The following is a 20516-nucleotide window of genomic DNA, read 5'->3' on the forward strand; positions in this document are numbered from 1 at the left end:
TTAATCTAATTTCCTTCTAATCTTAGTTTTGCTCAAAATACATATAACATGTACATTATAAATTGGAGTATTTCAATACACAAATCAATAGAAGATTATTACTGTATATAAGTATAATTTCAATACAATTCGATCGATATATTTCAGTATCTTTGATTAAAAATTTAACGATCCTTTCAGGCTGACCGCGGCGGACCACTGCTGATACAACATGAATGAACCTCGTATTTAATAGGTATTGTGTCTTATGCTTATAAGTGCGGCACAGCTGGGTATCCCAGCGTTTACACTAGGGTCACATCGTACCTTGACTTCATTCTCCAAGCGATGCAATAATATGATATTACTGTTCCATAAATATCATTGTGTAAAAAACGTAAAGTTGGATTTTCTTATTGTGGAGATAAGAAACAGCTCAAATTTACATTGTTTTGTACGTTACAAATTATAGGCTTAAAATGTACGAAATGTAACTTTGAAACGACACTAATTTTTTACGCACGATAAACCTCCACGACTTAGGTATGTAAAGATGATAAACGTATATTATTTCTAATAATTTGGTAATAATAAACCAACTTTCTGAGAAGTTCTGTAAATTTCGTTTCTGTTGTATCAAGAGAATAATGGAATATTCCACTTAGATCGTATACTTCTTGTATGTACATACAAAATTTTCCGGCTAATCTAAAACACTTCATAAGATAGAGAGCTTCTGGAAATTCGGACACAGAGAGTGCATAAAATACAAGATAAGTCTCGTGTCTTTCAAAATTATTTTTTATTCGCTAAAAACGTCCTGTGTACTCATGCAAGCACATGCAACCTCGAAACTTCACTTATTTTTTATCACTTTCCAATTCAATACACTGTTTCTGCATTTTTGACTATATGTAAGAGAAATTTCCATTCAGCCAAAGGTGTACTTACAGATTATAGATTCCTATACGACTCTCGGTAAAAATTTATCCGCACTCCAGATAGTTAAAACTTCTGTCGACCGGATTGATCCATCTGCACTCTTCGTATGACGTCAATATCTGTTCAGTGCTGCTGCGTAGGTTTCATTGTGTTACGTCAATTCGTTTGTGACCGTTGCGCGAGTAATGGCGCTTTGCAATGGTGATTTGCAGGAAAACAGTGCAGGATGCTGTGATTCGTTTCTTGTGGTCGGAGGGTTATGTTTGATGCCTATATTTATCAAAGATTTAATGCACATTATGGAGAAAGTGTTTTGTCACGAAGTGTGTTTGAATGGGCACAAAAGTTCAAAGAAGATCGCACAAGTGTTATGAAAAAACAGCTGGACGCCCGTCCACATCCACGATGACAACATTGAACGTGCTATCTATGGAATAGACGGGTGACACTGGATAATGTGGCAAATCATTTGCAAATCAGCCACGGCTCTGCTTATGCAATAGTGCACGACAGATTTGGGTTTTAAAAAGTTTGTGCGAGATGGATGCCGAAAAAGCTGATGAAAAGGTGAAGACGACGATGCATTCGTGGTTCGCAGCTCAGCCCAAAACATTTTTTAATAAGAAAATACGAAGATCCTTCAGCAAATGGACAAAGTGTATACAGAAATTGAGTGATTATGTCAAAAAATGATGTATGTCTTTTTTGACAATTGCTTAAAATAAATTCTACACCGACAGAGCGGGTAACATTTTACTCACCCTCGTAAGACACTTAAATTTCCAATCTATTATGATGAATAAAAGAGCTTATACTATTAAATCTAATTGTATTTTGTTGCATGAGAGTACACGTGTATGTGATGTACATTACCTTTATATCCCATTGAACGCTTCAATATTGCGCATATATACTATATTTTGTACAGCTTCTATAAAATTTTGTATGTTTGTTTAGGCTGTTAATCTAGAGGCTGGAGTACAAAGAAGTGGCACAATGATGTGGGCTGATGACATTTATAATTATCAAGGAATCACCCCTACATTCGCTCAGGTATATATCGTTGACTATAATGTATTTAACATATATGATTGTTAGAATATTAATAATTAATTTTTAATTCTATCAGAATTTTAATGAAACTGTCCCTTGGGAAGGAAGAACTGATACCTTGATATCACGGTTTATACATCCTATATGTACGACAAATTTTAGAACATTATATAACGAAGAACCAGATCGTCGTGGCCATGTGATGTGAATAAAAGGACTTGAATTTGATGATATTTTTATAATGTTAGATAACATAACTAAGTATCTTCACAGTAAGATAGGATGACATGGTTTACATGATCTTAATGTTGTTCACTTGAGTGATGATATTATAAGGAAAAGTGTAATATCACAGGTAGGATGATTCATAATTTAGAACTACTAACTCATGTATGTATTAAAAATTAAAGAAATATATTAAATTTTATAGGATATTTATGTTTAGTAACCAGTAATTCAGAGATTGGTATTCATGGTTACTATAACGAGGCTGTAGAAACGCACCCTTTCTTCTTTGCGAATGGTCCTGTATTTATGTCTAAGTCGAAACTGGAACCTCTGAATAATTTAGATTTATTCTTGTCATTTTCTAAAATACTTATCTACAGTATACCATAAGGAATGATACCGTATCACACCTAATCAAGTGCCTTAAGAAACATCAACAGGATATCACAGTAATCCCTTATCGACTGATATGTAAGTAAAAGTTATGTGTCATTGTTATACACAGTTATGTGTTAGTGTTATACACAGTTATTTATCATTTTCTATTAATTCAGTTGTAGCCACTACAATATCTATGACACCGGTAGTAATTATAAGATCAATAATGATGTTCTATAAGAGGAAATGATGATTAGGAACAAAAACTTACAGGTAAGTCAAAGTATATGTTATTTGCCATTTGAAAAGAAAGTTACTAACTTAGAATTTTTTGATAAATAACAATTGTGCAAAATATATTGGATTTCAAATTTGTCAAAAATTGAAATTTAAGAAGCATTGTAATAATATAACATTAATATTTTTATTTTTCAGGAGATATCATGCGGTGGATGGATAATATGTAAAAAATATTAAGCAGTATATGAATTTTCATATTGCGTAGAGATAACAAAATGAATTTTAAAAAATGTCGACATGGTAATAAGAAATAGCATCATGACAAAGAATATATAAACACAGTTTCATTTTTTATAAATAAAAATTTGTTGTTCCAGATTTTGAAATATAGTGAAACGTTTAATTAGTATCTTAATATCTTTAAATAATTATTATTTTAGAATCAATTGTAATTGTATCATACGTACTTTTGAATTCGTGCAAGAACATATGTAATTTTGAAGTAGTTATTATTAGGAAATTGTTAGACGCGAACAGTATTCGAAAAGTTAGTATGCAGTGTAATAATTATCAATCAAAACACAAGAATTAAATTCTTGAGGAAAAAATTTCCGGAATTTCTTATTTACATGATTATAAAGAAATCCATAATAAAAAGGAGCTGCTTTCTAATACTTCTCTTCCTTATAATGCCTACGTTAATAATAACGAGGTTCGACTTTTTGTTTTTAGAGGGATACTGGAAAATTTGAAAGTACAGTACCATTGGGAAGAAAATCACGATATTGAAAACGATATTTGCAAGTAAATTTCCAAAAAATCTGTTTTCAAATTTTCGCTTTCTATTTCACATTAAAAGAAAGGGCTGCCTTCTTTCTCTGCAAGACAAAACAAACATTCTGAATCTCGTATCAATGAATGATGTCAATAAGTTATTTTTCTTTTCAGATTGAACAATATTCCAGATTTATTCATAATTTCATACTACGCGAAGAATAGACTTTCATAGGTATATAAAGGAAATATTAAGTATAGGAAAACTCTTTTTCGTTGTAGGTGACATATGCTTCACGGTTGAACACGTGTATTTTTGAACACATATAAATGAAAAAGTACTCTTATGGAGAAAAAGAATTGATACCTTCGATTGACATTAGATAATGTATATAAACTTATGAACAATCACTATCAGTTTGTATTTTAGGTGCACACGCAGATTTGTTGGAGTTCTTATAAAATGTACATCCTGTACGAACGTTTTATTCTTCCAAATTTTACGATACTATGTCTCATATAATAACTATATGGATTAAACGTAATATAAATGATCCAAAAATAGACTCGAACGACATTAATTGTCTTTCTATTTATACCAATATCGAAAATACAAGTAAAGCTGGAGCAATAGTATGCAAGAATGGACTATTTATTATTTTAAACCAAATCATAGCATATTCAGAATGCACAGTATTATCATGAAATGTAAATGAATCAGTTGTAAACGAACGATTTTACTGTAAAATCATTGCCTCCTTTTTTTTCATCTGAAATATAGCAGCAATGAGTACATTCTTTTAATATATAATAAAACGAGATATCTTTATAAAGTTACATATGTCATCACTGGTAACTGTTATCTCGTATGACACCAAATATACCGTTAGTATGGAATGATATTTTTATGAAGATGTACTTTAATGATAGATTTTATGAATGAAACGTTATATAAGAAAAATTATCTCTTGTTATTCTATGAAGTGTAGTAGCTAATGAAGATTAATTTTACGAAGTATTAGAGCAAAAGAGAATTAAAAAATTAAAAAGATCTAAATAAGATTGTTCGTGTGGCTTAATTATCTCAATTCTGGTACACCACTTGTTACATTCTAACTAATTAGCGCTAAACAATAACTTGCAAATATTAAAGATATGTAATATCGTGATGTAATATGTTTACAAAAGTGGACAATAGAGATGTTAATCAGACAGAAAAGACGATTGTGGCTTAACTTGAACTATTCATACCAAACGTACAGAACACAGCGCAATCCACACTCTCTCGGCAACGCCACTCGCAACCTCCGTCTCCGCTCGACTCGCACTCGGCTTCTCGACTCGCACTCTGTTTCTCGACTCGTACACTGTTTCTCGACTCGCGCTCTGCTTTTCGACTAACTGTTGTCGCATTCTATTGCCCTTTTCCTAGGCCCACCGCACACGTGTTCTGCAGACGCTCGTGGCCAGGGTCACGTAGGTCTTTTCCACGAAACTATGCACTTGAAAAGACCGATGACACATTGATGGGCCCGACGGCGCCTCGGCTCTCGCGACACTGTTCATAGTTCGTCCGATATTTCCCAGGCCTTTCGTCCACGATACTACAGATATTAACACCTTAATATTAACACCTAAAGGTTTTCAGGAAATTTTATAATATTTGATTATTGTATATCTAGTCATTGATTGATAAAATTTCTTGTATAAGCATAGATCGAAGTTGACGTCATACGCAGATTGCATATCATTGACAGGTATCGTTTTAATTTATTTTATGGCTAGAATCATTTGAATATTATACGAATAATTATTTCCATTCGAACGATTAATAAATCACGTACCTATAAAAGATATATTATGAAAAAGACGTGACGAAACAAAAAAATATTGGAAATTCCGTTGTCATTAGATCAATTATTTTTGCAATGATTTTTATTTCCATGTAATTACATATGAAATGGGTAATTCATTAACATCTCCTCGAATCGAATATAATTCGTTACACTTCACAACGATTCAAATAATGGACGGGAAATATATAATAACTTTCCTGTCCTTGCGTTAAAATAGTACTGTACAAATCAGATGATACATGAAATACCCAAAAAACCCAATTACATCCACATTGCATGACAGCACACTTGCAATGGATTTTTGTGATTTCAATGTCACAGACAATGACACAACTAATCAGAACACGTTCGAGGCTATAGAAATTGAAATTACCGCGTGTTTAATACGTTTAAAGCATAAATCTAAATTTCACGCGATTATTTCTTTGTACATTGTGAAACTCTTAAATTATCTTAATCGAATAAATAATCCTAATGTAATAAAACATCTTGAAATAGACCTAGATATCTGAAACAGAAACTCGAAGGATAAGAAATCCTAAAAGGTACTAATCCTAAAATAACAAACTCCTAAATAATAAACAAGTGATAAAACCTGTTATAAATAATAAAGCTTACCTGGAATAATCAAATCCTAACTAATCGAAAATAAAATAAGGCAAGCAATTCTTAATCTTTCAAGTAATTTTTCCGAAAACACAGAAAGATAGAGAAATTAAAAAGACGCAGCACAAATTGCAGCACAATGAAAGTTTCAGAGCGATGAATACGATCGTATTAAACTAAATAATTTTCAAAAGTGAAATTACACTGAAACGTATATCGATGATATTTGTCATTTCTACGATCTGTTTCGCTTGATCGTGCTTCTTTTCTGATGTAAATTCAATTTATAATACGAACTAAGTTTCCTTTATTATTATTAGTCCTGCGTCTTTTTAGTTCGTCACTTCTTTTATTTCAGAACAATGACGGGCTCCAAGATGCTGTTCGGATGTTTGGCGTTAATTGCTTTTCTGCATCCATTAGTTCACGTTTGTACTTCGAGTAGTACAGCTCAAGGTTTGTACTTCGAGTTGTCTTTTTCCATGCACTTCAAATTCCAATACGATCTGGTCACGTGGCCTTCGTCCAATTTCGAAATTTTACCTGTTTGGTAATCGTCAATGAAAAAAGAAGTTATGCGTGACCTCAACACATTGAAACAATTTTTATGATTTTTTATTTGCCGGTTGGTCAGCAAGTTAATGGAAAAGTTTCACTTAACTATTCGCGTTAATTTCTTCGGTTTAACTTTTGGGAAATGCTTCGTTAGCTTCGGGAATATTCCAACGATTCGTTTTACGTACAAAATAAGCATGATAAATATTACATCACGGTAATGTAATATCGGAATATATTAAAGGTGTAATTTTGTCCGATTAATTATAATTTATTAATAATGGATTGAAAATACAGATATTAGTTAGACAGAGAAACGATGTTTGATTAACAGGAAAACTAAATGCAACGCTCGTATTTTTTATATTTGGTAACTCTCTCTCTCTCTCTCTCTCTCTCTCTCACTAGCAACTCTAACACTCGACAATTCTAACGACTCTATGCTTCGACGTCTCGATCAACTCTGACCCTCGCCAATGCATTCCTGCTCGGTCGTGCTCGCTCTTGCTCTCGTCCTCTCACACACACACACACACGCACACACGCACACGCACACGCACACGCACACGCACACGCACACGCACACACTTTCTGGCTCACATGCTCTGGCCTCTCGATTGCCACTCCTTGAAATATGAAACCGTACTTCTGTTTTGACGCTGTTTATCTTTTCTCGCGTCACTGTTACTAGGCGCTCTTGGATGTAAACAAACTACAAAAAGACGACGTACACGGTGTTTTCTAATTTCAGCCGATCTTCAATCAAAGCTATTCTACGATATTACAGAATTATATTTCCCCCTTTTTAATTAATTATATGTCGGAGAAGCAGGGGGGATAGGGTTGTCGGTGTTTGAGGAGTCTTCGTTGAAGGTAGCCATCGTTGCGGTGTAACGAAGATACGATTTATTGACACAGGTATGAATAACACAGGTTTGACAATCTATCACGGCGGTGAGACGTTCGCGACACGAGTGGCAGTGATCTCAGGTTCAATAACGAATCCGCGGTCAACGGGATGACAGATAGGCGTTCTCGCTGAATCTAAGTCTGACTCGTAAACGATAATTGCTGAGCGTAAAGACGTTACTCTTTAGTCGACGGGAGCGCGTCAAAGAATGCGCGTCCCGTCCCGATTATTCCACAGAGGAAAACTATACTGGGGTGTGTCTAAGGACACGAGATCATCGGATTCGTCGAGGAAAGCCTTCGTTTAGGAAGTAAGGGAAATTGACGTTGCTGCTAATTGGTCAATCTCCATATCGGTGGTTAGAAAAAGATGCTAGCCGCCCTCGAGGGAAAGTTGCTAGTGGGAGACGCCGTTCGTTAAAAAATATGTCTCCCCTATCTTCCCGTAGCTGGGACAAAGACTGTTTGTCTGTTTGAAGGACTTTAGTTAACTAAACCTTAAGATTTATTACGGGCCCTCGGGCTAGCCGAACATGTACTGCGGAGACGCATCGACATCTGGCAATCATCTTACTCGAAGAATAGGGTCTGCGTGTGGCGAGCCACGGGACGGAAACCGTTGGAATGTTTACTGTCGCGTGTCGCCACGAATATTTCTTTTAAGGAGGGCTATAGAATTACTCCATACCTTTGTTAGACAAAGCGTTCATCCCTTGGCCGCGACTACGTTAGGCGACGGACTGTCGCCTCGAGCCAAAGCTCGCTATCACTAATCTCGAACAATTACAATCGGATTGAACAACTACAATTGTTTAATTACAGCTATAGTAGACTCTAGGTTATAATGTTGCGGGATTATCCAAAATTCCAAAAGCTCCGGTGTTCTTTCATCTCCGACAAATATAAGTACTGTCGAGAGACGCTCGTACAAACGTATTCGTAAAAACAGTGTATGATTGCTCGCATATGACTCGATAACTCGTATAACTCCGTTAATTACCGTTAATAACTCGTGAAACTCGAATTATAACTGACTCGCTCGCGACTGCTTCCTCTTATTGATAAATGATTTTTTGTCTATTACACGCCTGTCAGATTTCTTTACGAGCAGAACTGTAGCAAGTGCTATTGTAGCAGAATACAAAAAAATGATGCGTGCCTATGTGGGTGTCACGTTTATCTGCAGTTACGAAAATCTGAACTTTAGAAAGAGAACGTTGTTGTGGAAGTAATGATAAGTAAAGTGCGAGTGTTTGTGTAAATTCATATTTTTATAAATTGAAAAAATTAAATCTGAGCAGACGATTGTTTTATTATAAATGTTATAAGGAGTACTATATCTTGTATATTTCATACCTCGTTCGGTCTAATACTTCATATATGAAACCTATAGTGGTCATTGTTATCTATATTCATTCAATTAATATTTATTATTAATATTTATATTGAAACAATTTATGTTTATGTCTATGTATGAAGCATAAAAGTTTCAGCAACTATATGGTACGTGGTATTAGCATTATGCTAGGCATTATTTTACATTAGTCTTTGATTCCCGCTCTCTCGCCTGCGCGAATGAGAAGGATTAGGTTCTTACTTCGTTGGAATTGAAACTTATAACTCAACTTAATATGCCTTCGCAATTACTTAACTTGTGACTTAGAGAGTACACGTAGATACCCCGACCATTACACTAAACGATTGTATGTGCCAGTTTATAAAATATGTACGTTGTCATTTACTATATAACATTTAAACCTGGCGACGTGGTAAATGTAAAGATTACAAATATTGATAAACTGAATGATTTCGTTAATGTACAACTTGGTAAATTTAATGTTCAAATTCCACCAGATCATATATCTGACGAAGATCTAAGTCCCTTACAAAAGCTGAAAGTCGACAAAGAAGTAGAAGCAAGAGTCTTGTTCCTTTATATAGGCCGAAAAAAGTATATCTCACTTTGAAAAGGTCTTTAATAACGAGTGACTTGCCCATTTTAGGAAACATACAAGACGCGAAAATTGACTCGAAACACCACGCAACTATCGTTCAAATACATAAGCGTGGAATATTGGTAAAGTTTTTCGGGGATGTCAAAGGTTGGATTCCACATACTGCCCTCGAGCTGGAAACATCTAACGTAAATTGAAACTATTCAGCTGGACAAACAATTTTGGTAAAAATTCAAACAGTGAACACAGATTCGGGAAAAGTAGTTCTAAATGTGGCTAATCAAGACATAAAAGTTGAAGAAGCAACATTCGATATTGGTGAAGAAGTAGAGGGCACAATAATAGAATCATCCGCTCAGGGATTATATTTAAGAGTCAGTAGATATAAAGGACAAACTGTTAGTACAGGATTTTTACTAGATGGTCACATGTCACCTTGTATGGAGATTGCAGCTCTACTAGCATCAAAATATGTTTCTGGTCATACACTTTCAGCTCTTCTATTTGCTACAGTACCTAATTTAATTTTAACTAGGACTTTTGCAACTCAAGGAAGGTACAGGAATTTTGAAAAACTGAAAATAGGAGACTGTATACCTTGTACGATCAAGGATATGGGTATAAGACTGGTATAAGACTTATTTTTCCAGTTGCAGAATATACGCCATTTGGATATGTGTCCCATAGTAACGTTAGTAATTTTAATCTACTGCACACAAACCAAATTTTATTGGCAAAAATATTTTCTATTAACAGGAAAGAACAACAATTAAGACTAACATTACCGCTAAAGAAAATATACATTGAATCCATTGATCCTGTATTTTAATAAATTAGTAGAACTTTCAAGGAATTCATATTACAAAAACAGACCCATTGCATCTGTCAAATTAGGGCAGAGAGTTACTGGAGAGATTGAAAAAATTACGCCTGATTGGTTGGTTGTTCAATTGCAGAATAACTTGCTAGGTATAGTGTCTAAGAATCATTACTCTGAGAATAAAAAAATAGGGGACAAAATTTCTGGGACGATTATATGGAAAAATTACGTACACGAGCTTGTCCAATCGACCACGTTATCGTTAATAATGCATAAGTGCCAAAATAAGTGCCAAACAAAATAAGCAAATACAATTTCCTGACGGTAAATTGCTACGTGGTAGAATCTTAATGGTGACAAATTGGTTTATCCTGATGCTCCTTCAAGGTATTGGCAACGGAACTTTAGCTGCGATACCTGTACGTCGTCACATAAATAGTTTACTGCCAGATCTAACACCTTATACTATTCATTCTAAAATTAAATGTTACACCTCATTAAATTTCAAAAAATCCGATATTATGCCTCTCAGCGTCATAAAATCTGCATTTGAAAAGAAGTGTTGTGTGAGAGAGAAATCGGATGATAATAATAACTTAAAAAGAAAGAAGCAAAATCAAGAGTACGTGGCACTCGCCAAAAAAATAAAAATTGAAAAGTTACGGGAAGACGAAACATGAAAAACAAAGGGAAACGAAACAGAGAAAAACCAGAGAAAGATTTAGAAAAGGAATATTCAAAGAGAATGTGTGTTGAACAAACAGGAGAAGAAAAGATTAAACTGGAAGATACCAAAGCTTCCGAAGAAGATTTGAAATATGCTGACTCAACTCTCCTTCAGGATAAAGAGTCATCTTGCGATAGTGAAGATGAAGTAGAAGAAAAACCAAATCTGAGAAATAAGAAATTATGTGCCGCTGAACGTCGAGAACAAAAAAGACAGGAGAAACGTGAAATACGTCAAAGAGAAGAAGCACTCGCCAATAACCAGTTACCAAATTCTGTACATCAGTTCGACAGATTAGTTTTAGCTAGTCTAGACAGTTCAATAATATGGTTACAGTATATGGAATATCATTTACAAACAACAGAAATCGAGAAAGCAAGAGCAGTTGCAAGAAGAGCGGTGAAAACGATTAATTTCAGGGAACAGAAGGAAAAATTAAACGTTTGGAAGGCTTGGTTGAATTTGGAGTCTAAATTCGGATTTCCTAAAGCACTGAATGATGTTTTTCAAGAGGCAGTGAAGTCTAACGATTCACTGAAAGTATACAGTCACATGTTGACTGTTCATGTCGAGGCTAGCAGGCAGATGGAACTAGAGAAAACAATTAATATCATGATTGGAAAATTTAACTGTATTCCCGAGATGTGATTTAATTGTGGAGAAGGGTTGCTAAAAATGGGTTTGAGGGACAAATCGAGGCATATTATGCAGAGAGCATTCCAATCTTTGCCAGCATCTGAACGTATGTACACTACAGAAATAAAGAGAGAGCAGTAACTCTGTTTGAGCAAATTCTAAGTTCTTATCCGAAACAGGTGGATATATGGTCTTGTTATGTTGATTCTTTAGTTAAATCTAATGATACTGATATAGCAAGGTAAAAATATTTTTTCAACTATATTTTGTCTTTTTAATTTCATACAGAATTTATCTTCTAATAATTTGTATTTACAGGAAAGTTCTAGAGAGAGCAGTTGTTCAGGCATTACCGCCTAGAAAGGTAAAGATCCTCTTTAAAAAGTTCATCAATTTTGAAGAACGAGTTCTGCCCGAGCAGTCGAGCTATGCGTACGTAAAACATAGTGCCTCAGACATTGTGCGACAAGAGTAGAGCAACAGAACCAATCGAGGATGGAAAAAGTACCATCAATAAGAATACTAAACAAAGGAGAAACATACACTATAAGCAGGGCAGTAGACCAACAGAGCCCAATTAAAACAAGAGAAGTACAGGACTGCGCAAATACAAAAGAAATAGAAATGGAAATAATACAAGAAGACGACGTAAAGAGCAATATTAACAAGGACCTACCACAACATAACGAAAGTTGGAGAACTGTAACTCCCAGCAAAAAAAGAAAAATAAACACAAACACAAACGATAGGAGGACCACAGAAACAGAAAGTCAACAATGGCTACAAGAAATTCCTACACAAAACTCCTTCAGCTCACTGACAGAAGAGATGGACACAGACCCTACAGAAAAACCAAGAACACACACTCCCAAGCCACCACCAATCTACATAGACGCAAAAATAATAGACCCCCTCATTGATCTGCTAAACAGCACGGCAGGAAAAGAAAACTGCACTATCAAACAGCTCAAACTGGACCAGGTAAAAGTACAAACTAATACCCCAGAAACCTACAGAAAAGTAACTAAAGCGCTAAAGGAAGAAAACGCTGGGTATCACACTTACCAACCCAAATCCGACAAGAGCTGCAAAGCAGTAATCAGAGGTTTACACTCCAAAACAAATACAAACAAAATATGCGAGGAATTGGCCAAGATTGGACACCAGGTAAGAACGATCAACAATTTAGCCAGATTTGACACTAAGCAACCACTACCGCTATTCCTAATAGAGTTAGAACCGAAAAGCAACAACAAAGAAAAATTTGAAATTAAAAAAATCTCAAACACAATAATCACAGTCGAGCCACCCAGACATAGAAAAGATATACCACAATGCATGCGGTGTCAACAATACGGACACACAAAAAACTACTGCAACAGAAGCCCGGCGAACACAAGCCAGCTACAAAGGCTGCGTAGTCAGAAAACAACTACAAAGCAAACTCTTCCCGCCGATTCGAAACAGGACACACAACAATTTCCACACGCAACAAGACAACACAGAATCTATGTCAGCACCAAATACACAGCATGTAATGAACAATAACCACACTAACACCAATACCGTCAAAAACCGAAGCTACGCGCAAATAGTCAACCGGTCGTCACCCCTAGATAATCAAGAATAGAACAACCACAGCAACGACGCTACAGAAATCAAAGAGTTAATAAAACATTCCATAAAAAACACCGAAATACTCACAAAAATGATAAGCGAACAAAACGAACTCCTCAGACAGCAAACACAGCAGATAACAGACATGTTACAATTACTTACTAACGTGATGAGCAAAAAATAAAAATAGACACGCTTAAAATAGCAACCTGGAACTCTAACGGCCTACAACAAAGGGCCCTAGAAACTAAAACATTCCTGTATAGCAACAACATCGATATACTACTCGTTTCAGAAACACACCTCACAATGAAAAGCTATATAAAAATACCGCACTACACCATATGCGACACCAAGCATCCTCCAGGGAAAGCACACGGAGGGATGGCAGTAGTAATAAAAAACATTAAACATCACCTACACAGTCAGGTCAGTAAGGAACATATACAAGCAACCACCGTTACCGTACAGACTAACAGCAACCAACTGCAGTTGTCAGCAGTATACGTACCGCCGCGACACAAAACTACAACGCAAATGTGGGAAGAGTACTTTCGACACTTAGGTGACAAGTATATTGCAGCGGGAGACTACAATTCAAAGCACACACTATGGGGATCAAGAATCACTACACCTCGAGGTAGAACCTTGGAAAAATACATTAGAAACAATAACCTCAGTATATTATCCACAGGAAGACCGACATACTGGCCGACAGACCTGAGCAAAATACCTGACCTGCTAGACTTTGCAGTTACAAAGGGACTAAACGCAAATAAACTAAACATAGCACCCAGCCTCGAGCTTACCTCCGACCATACGCCCATAATAATTGAATACAGAAACAAACCAATACTTTACAGCAGCACAGAGAAGCTATGCAATAAAACCACCAAATGGCAAATATTCAAAGAAATAATAGAGAGCAAAATCAGCTGCAACATCCCACTGAAAACACCTGAACACATCGATCAAGCAGTAACAACATTCACAGAAACTATCCAAGAAGCAGCAAGGGCAACCACTATACCTGAAACAACCAACAGACAAACAAAAACAGTTCCACTAGACATCCTCGAAAAAATTAGAGAAAAAAGAAAAGCGAAAGCAAAATGGCAAAAACAAAGAACAAAAGAAAACAAAAAACACCTAAACAAACTCACAAAAGAAATAAAAGACAAAATAAAAGAGCACAATAACAACGAGTTCACAAAGTTCATCGAGTCACTATCTGCTCACGAGAACTACAACTACTCCCTATGGAAAGCCACAAAAAAAATAAAGAAGACAATAAAACTGGTACCAGCAACCAGAAGAATGGGCAAGAAGCAACGAAGAGCAAGCTGAAGAATTTTCCAACCACCTATGCAACACATTCACCCCACACAATATCAACAACAGCAACCACAATAGCCATACGGACGAGGACGCGCTAACTACTAGTACACCAACTGACAATCACTACACCATACCCAAAGCAACAGCACAAGAAATCAGAAACATAATTGAGAAAACAAAAAATAATTAAGCACCAGGAATCGACCTAATTAAAGGCAAAATCTTAAAAAACCTTCCGCCAAAAGCAATAAGACAAATCACAATAATAGTTAACGCAATACTAAGAATACAATACTTTTCAAAAACTTGGAAACTGGCACAAATCATAATGATACCCAAACCAGGCAAGGACCCACACGAAATCAAATCCTACCGACCAATCTCACTACTTCCGATGTTCTCTAAGATACTAGAGAAAATAGTTTACTATTTGGGGATAAACCCCATAATAGAGAAGAATCAGCTAATACCGGATCACCAATTCGGATTCAGAAACAAACACTCCACAATAGAACCAGCGCACAGACTCGTCAATGAAATCTTACAGGCGCTGGAAACAAAACAATACTGCACGGCACTCTTTATGGATATCGAAAAAACATTCGATAAAATAAACCACACTAGCCTACTTCAATCAATCAGGAAACAGTTCCCGGAGCAGAGATACCAATTAATCAAATCATACTTAAGAAGCTTCATAGTAAAAATCAAAGACACATACTCTGAAGTTAAAGAAATCAAGGCAGGAGTTCCGCAAGGAAGCGTCCTAGGACCAATTTTATACACATCATACACGGCCAACATACCAACAACTAACAATAGCAAAATACTGACATTCGCGGATGACACAGCTGTACTAGTCAGGCACACTAACCCTGCAACAGCAGTTACACTACTACAAGAACATATCGCAAAAATAGAAAAGTGGCTTCAAGCAAAACAAATTAAAGCAAACCCCGATAAATGCAACCATATTACATTCACACTGCGAAAACAGAAACCACCAAACATTGTACTAAATGGCACACACATAATACAAACAAGGCAAGTCAAATACTAAGAATCCAATACTTTCCTAAACTGTGGAAACTAGCACAGGACATAATGTTACCTAAACCAGGCAAAGAACCACACCAAACTGCATCTTACAGACCAATATCATTACTTCCTGTGTTTTCCAAAATACCAGAGGAAATAATATGCAACCGCATAAAACCAATAATATAGAAGGAAAAATTAATACCAGATCACCAATTTCGATTCAGAAACATACACTCCACTATAGAGCAAATGCACAGGCTCATTAAAGAAATAATACTAGCATTAGAAAACAAACAATACTGTACAGCCCTCTCTATGGACATAGATAAAGCATTTGACAAAATAAACCACGAAAGCCTACTACAAACAATCAGGAAACAATTTCCGGAGCAAATATACCAATTAATAAAATCTTACTTAAGCAGCAGAACCTTCGTAATAAAAATCAAGGGCACATACTCTGAAGTTAAAGACATAAAGGCAGGGGTTCCGCGAGGAAGCGTCTTAGGATCAATACTATACACAAAACATACCAACAACTACCAATAGCAAAATACTGACACTCACGGACGACACAGCTGTACTAGTCAGGCACACTAACCCAGAAACAGCAGTCAAATTACTACAAGAACATATCACAAAAATAGAAAAGTGGCTGCAAGATAAACAAATAAAAGCAAACCCCGATAAATGCAACCATATTACATTCACACTGCGAAAACAGAAACCACCAAACATTGTACTAAATGGCACACACATAATACAAACAAGGCAAGTCAAATACTTAAGACTCCACTTAGATACACGACTCACATGGAAACAGCATATTAAAGCAACAACAGACAAAATACAGATGGCAAGGAGACAAATGTACTGGCTAACAAGTCGAAAATCCAAACTAAGCATAGAAAACAAACTAAAAATATATAAAATGGTCATAAAATCAATCTGGACGTACGGAATAGCACTATGGGGAACAGCAGCAATGAGCCATATAACCAAAATAGAGGCAACGCAATCTAAAATACTCAGAACAATAGTAAACGCGCCATGGTACGTTAGAAACGAGAACATTCGGAAAGACCTGGGAATACCAATGGTCAAGGAGGAGATTAACAGAAGTGCAAGAAGGTACAGAGAAAGAATACCCAAACAAATACAACGCACCCAAACCGGCTGGCAGCGGAAACGGTCGACACATCAAGCATAAAAAGAAGATTAAAAAGGAAACACCTAACAGATCTCACAAGGACATAACCTAACAAACACGATAATGGTACCCCGCTGGGGGTAGCCACCCACATGTTATATTAGTATACCGCTATAATATTTTACCAAATGTCCTACTGGACAAATTGTAAAAATTTAAATAAATAAATAATAAAAAAAATTTTGAAGAGCAGCATGGTACTGAGGAAGACATGACTCGTGTTCAAGAAATGGCTGTAGAATATGTAGAGAAGCAGTGTACAAAATGATTAAAAATAATAAAACATTTTGACACATATTTCATTACATCACGTGAGCAAAACCTATGTTACGTGGCGCAAATGATCCGTGCGACGTCCTTCATTGTCGGACCGTCAAAACCCAAGCACCATTAAACAGGCCCTCAATAAATCTAAGGCCCCACCATAAAACTTTAACTTTTTAACGTCATTATTTTAACACATGTTTTAAGTTAATCCTTTTGTCCTGGAGGACTTTTTAAGCCTAGAAAGGTTTTCGGTTTATAGAGGGTTATTGGAAAGGTCCTTAGGCTTATTAGGCGCTCTTAAAAATTACGGAGACTGCGGGCAGTGACCTAACGGAAAAAGTGGATATTTATCTAACGGAAAATCCGGCTTTTTCCGGATTTTTTGTAAACAATGACACCCCCTAGCAAGGTTGGTAGGAGGTTTCCGTCTCCTCTCACCACTCATTAACATGACTGAAACCAATAGGCATCACATATCGTTACTCTCACCTTATTAACGAAAAGTGTGAGAAACGAATCCGCTTTCTTCGTTCAAGAAAACACACCCACACCGAGCTTTCCTCCGTAATTGCATGAGATCGGAACATCAGTCTCCTCTATTGCTACGTCAACTACAACAAGAAACTCAACTGTAAGGGCCTTGCTGTATTACCAAAGAATACTGTGCATGTGTATCGCATCTTCATACGCCAAATCGTCGTCTACGACATATATCATACGCAACGGCGTAAGTTCGTTGTATCAATTTGTTGAAAATATATAGTTTATAATCCTGTTAATCGCAGCGCTATATCACCTCAACCACCTCTATTATCTTAACGGAAATCAGGAGATCGATCTATTCGCGACGTCGATTATTATAATCGTAACGGGAATTTACGACTCCCGCTGATGTGTTTCCGCGCGATTACGTCTCCCCGCGATTGATTGAAAATACAACCTTAATTACACAATACCTAAAACAGTCCAGTTATGTAAAGTTTTCTACCACATATACAAAATACTATTAATATTGATACAGATAAAAATGAAAAAAGTAATAATAAATTGACATATTTACAATTTCTCTGATCTCAAGTGCGTCCTTTTTATTGATTATTCTGTAATGACAAAAACAGGAATATGTCTAATCAAAAATCTTTTAGTACGTTTGGGACGCAACTGCTCCATTGTGCAGCAGTAGTTTTAGCTAATCGATCGTTACAACCACGTCCGCACTATTGACTTCTTCAGAGGTCTCGGCGACATTTGAATTGTGCCTGAAATTGTACAATTTGGTTTTGTATGTACCCAGGTAAATACCCTTGTCCAAGAAGTCTTCGTTTTTGTACTTCCCGTTCGTGGTTATTATGTTTTGCGTCTATCTTCTTAAACATATTTTTTAAGGTAATCCATGCTGCATCATGAAGACATTAAATAATGTAGATTTATATTGTTTCGACTCGAGATCTCTACCGATTCATTTATGTGATGCTCTGTATGAAGTGTATCATCGATCAATTTGAAGAGAGACACGATTTGAATTTTTGGACGAACTAGAAATTTTTAATAGTTAGTAGCCAAAATTGAGAAGCTAAATCAAAATCCGCGCGGTCACCGTCTACTTCTTCATAAATGTAGTCATAGACTATGGACATAAAAATATGGATCGTACCATAGGTCTATGGTTTATTCATCTCTGGATATAATGTTCTTGATTCGTGATGTAGTCGCGCGTGGGTTGCCTCGTTGCTTATTGCCCCGGTGTAGCTGATTCCTCCATCTGGTTTAGGATCAGTTGCCTGCAGCTTGTGAAGCAAAAAAATCAGAGACTGTTGAAGAATTTTGAAGATAGATCTGTCTTATACTGTTCATTCTAAAATAAAACGATATATTTCATTAAGTTCCACAGAATAAATTATTGCGCCTATTTGCATGGTAAGATTTGCTTTCGAAAAGAAATACTATGTAAAAGACAAGTTGTGCGATAATAATAACCAAAAAGGGTTGATATTTCTAATTTCATAGTGTGCTTACTTCATAAATGAAATTTTGGGGGTGTCCTGGAGAAAGTACTTGTTACGTTCGGATACTGGGAAAGATTGCAATGCTCTCTGCATAATGTGCCTCGATTTTTAATAATCCTTCTCCACTATTAAATCATGTCTCGGGAATATGTTTAAACTTCCCAATCATGGTATTAATTGTTTTTTCTAATTCCATCTGCCTGCCAGCCACGACACGAACAGCCAACATGTGACTGTATATTTTCAGTGAACCGTTAGACCTCACTGCCTCTTGAGAAACATCATTTAATGAGTCAGGAATTCCAAATTTCGATTCTAAATTCAACTAAGCCTTCCAAACGTTTAATTTTTCCTTCTGTTCCCTGAAATTAGTCGTTTACACCGCTCTTGTCGCGACTGTTCTTACTTTCTCTATTTCTGTTGCTTGTAAACGGTATGCCGTATACTGTAGCCATACTATTGAACTGTCTGGATTAGCTAAAACTAATCTGTCGAACTGATCTACAGAATTTGATAACTGGTTATTGACGAGCGCTTCTTCTCTTTGACGAACTTCACGTTCCTTCTGTGTTTTCTGTTCTCAACGTTCAGCGGCACTTAATTTCTTATTTCTCAGTTTTGGCTTTTCTTCACAATCGCTAGATGACTCTTTAGGCTGGAGGAGAGTTAAATCAGGGTTGTTATCCCAGTAAAATCCATACGCAAATATCCTTGGCTTCCGCTCGTTATCGTCACCATTATTAACATTGTTAAGCGCATATCTCAAATCTTGTTTGGAAGGTTTGGTATATTTCAGTTTAATCTTTTCTTCTCCTGTTCGTTCAACACACGTTCGTTTTTCTCTGTTTCGTTTTTTATCTTTGGTACTTCTTGTAACTTTTCAATTGTTATTCTTTTGGCGACTACCATGTTCTCTTGATTTTGTTTCTTTCTTTTTAAGTTATTAATATCATCCGATTTCTCTTCCACACAATAATGGAAGATAGTGTCACGTAGAAGACACAGGAAATCACGAAATTAACGGATCATGTCTTGTGAATTTGAAGTGTGTAGGACGTAATAGATGCCAAAAAAAAAAACACTCGGAGATATTTAAACAGTATATTTATTAACAATTCTCTCTTTCGACACTTTGCGTAGAACTCGCGATTACACTTGACGATTCGCAATTCTCGGTTACAACTGATAGACGATGAGTTAAGGTGGCGATTGAGCAAAGTGCGCGATATAAATTAAGATGATGACTACTCAAGGAACGTAGAGGAACTGTCCTTCTGTGACGATGACGCTGCGGAGGTGTGACTAAGGGTACGAGATAATCGGATTCGTTAAGGAAAGTTTTCCTTAGGAAAGTGAGGGAAATGAACGTCGCTGTTAAT

At 36.1% G+C, this 20516-nt stretch overlaps 2 pseudogenes; one reads left to right on the top strand and one right to left on the bottom strand.

The window, feature by feature from the left end:
* Positions 1 to 9134: 9134 nt before the first annotated feature.
* LOC117208086 lies at positions 9135 to 17132 on the top strand (annotated as a pseudogene).
* A 940-nt stretch (positions 17133 to 18072) lies between these two features.
* Positions 18073 to 20208, bottom strand: LOC117208085 (annotated as a pseudogene).
* Between the last annotated feature and the right edge of the window lie 308 nt (positions 20209 to 20516).

The sequence above is a fragment of the Bombus bifarius genome, unplaced genomic scaffold (genome assembly GCF_011952205.1).
Source record: "Bombus bifarius isolate JDL3187 unplaced genomic scaffold, Bbif_JDL3187 scf7180000008055_frag, whole genome shotgun sequence".
Classification (NCBI taxonomy): Eukaryota; Metazoa; Arthropoda; class Insecta; order Hymenoptera; family Apidae; genus Bombus; species Bombus bifarius.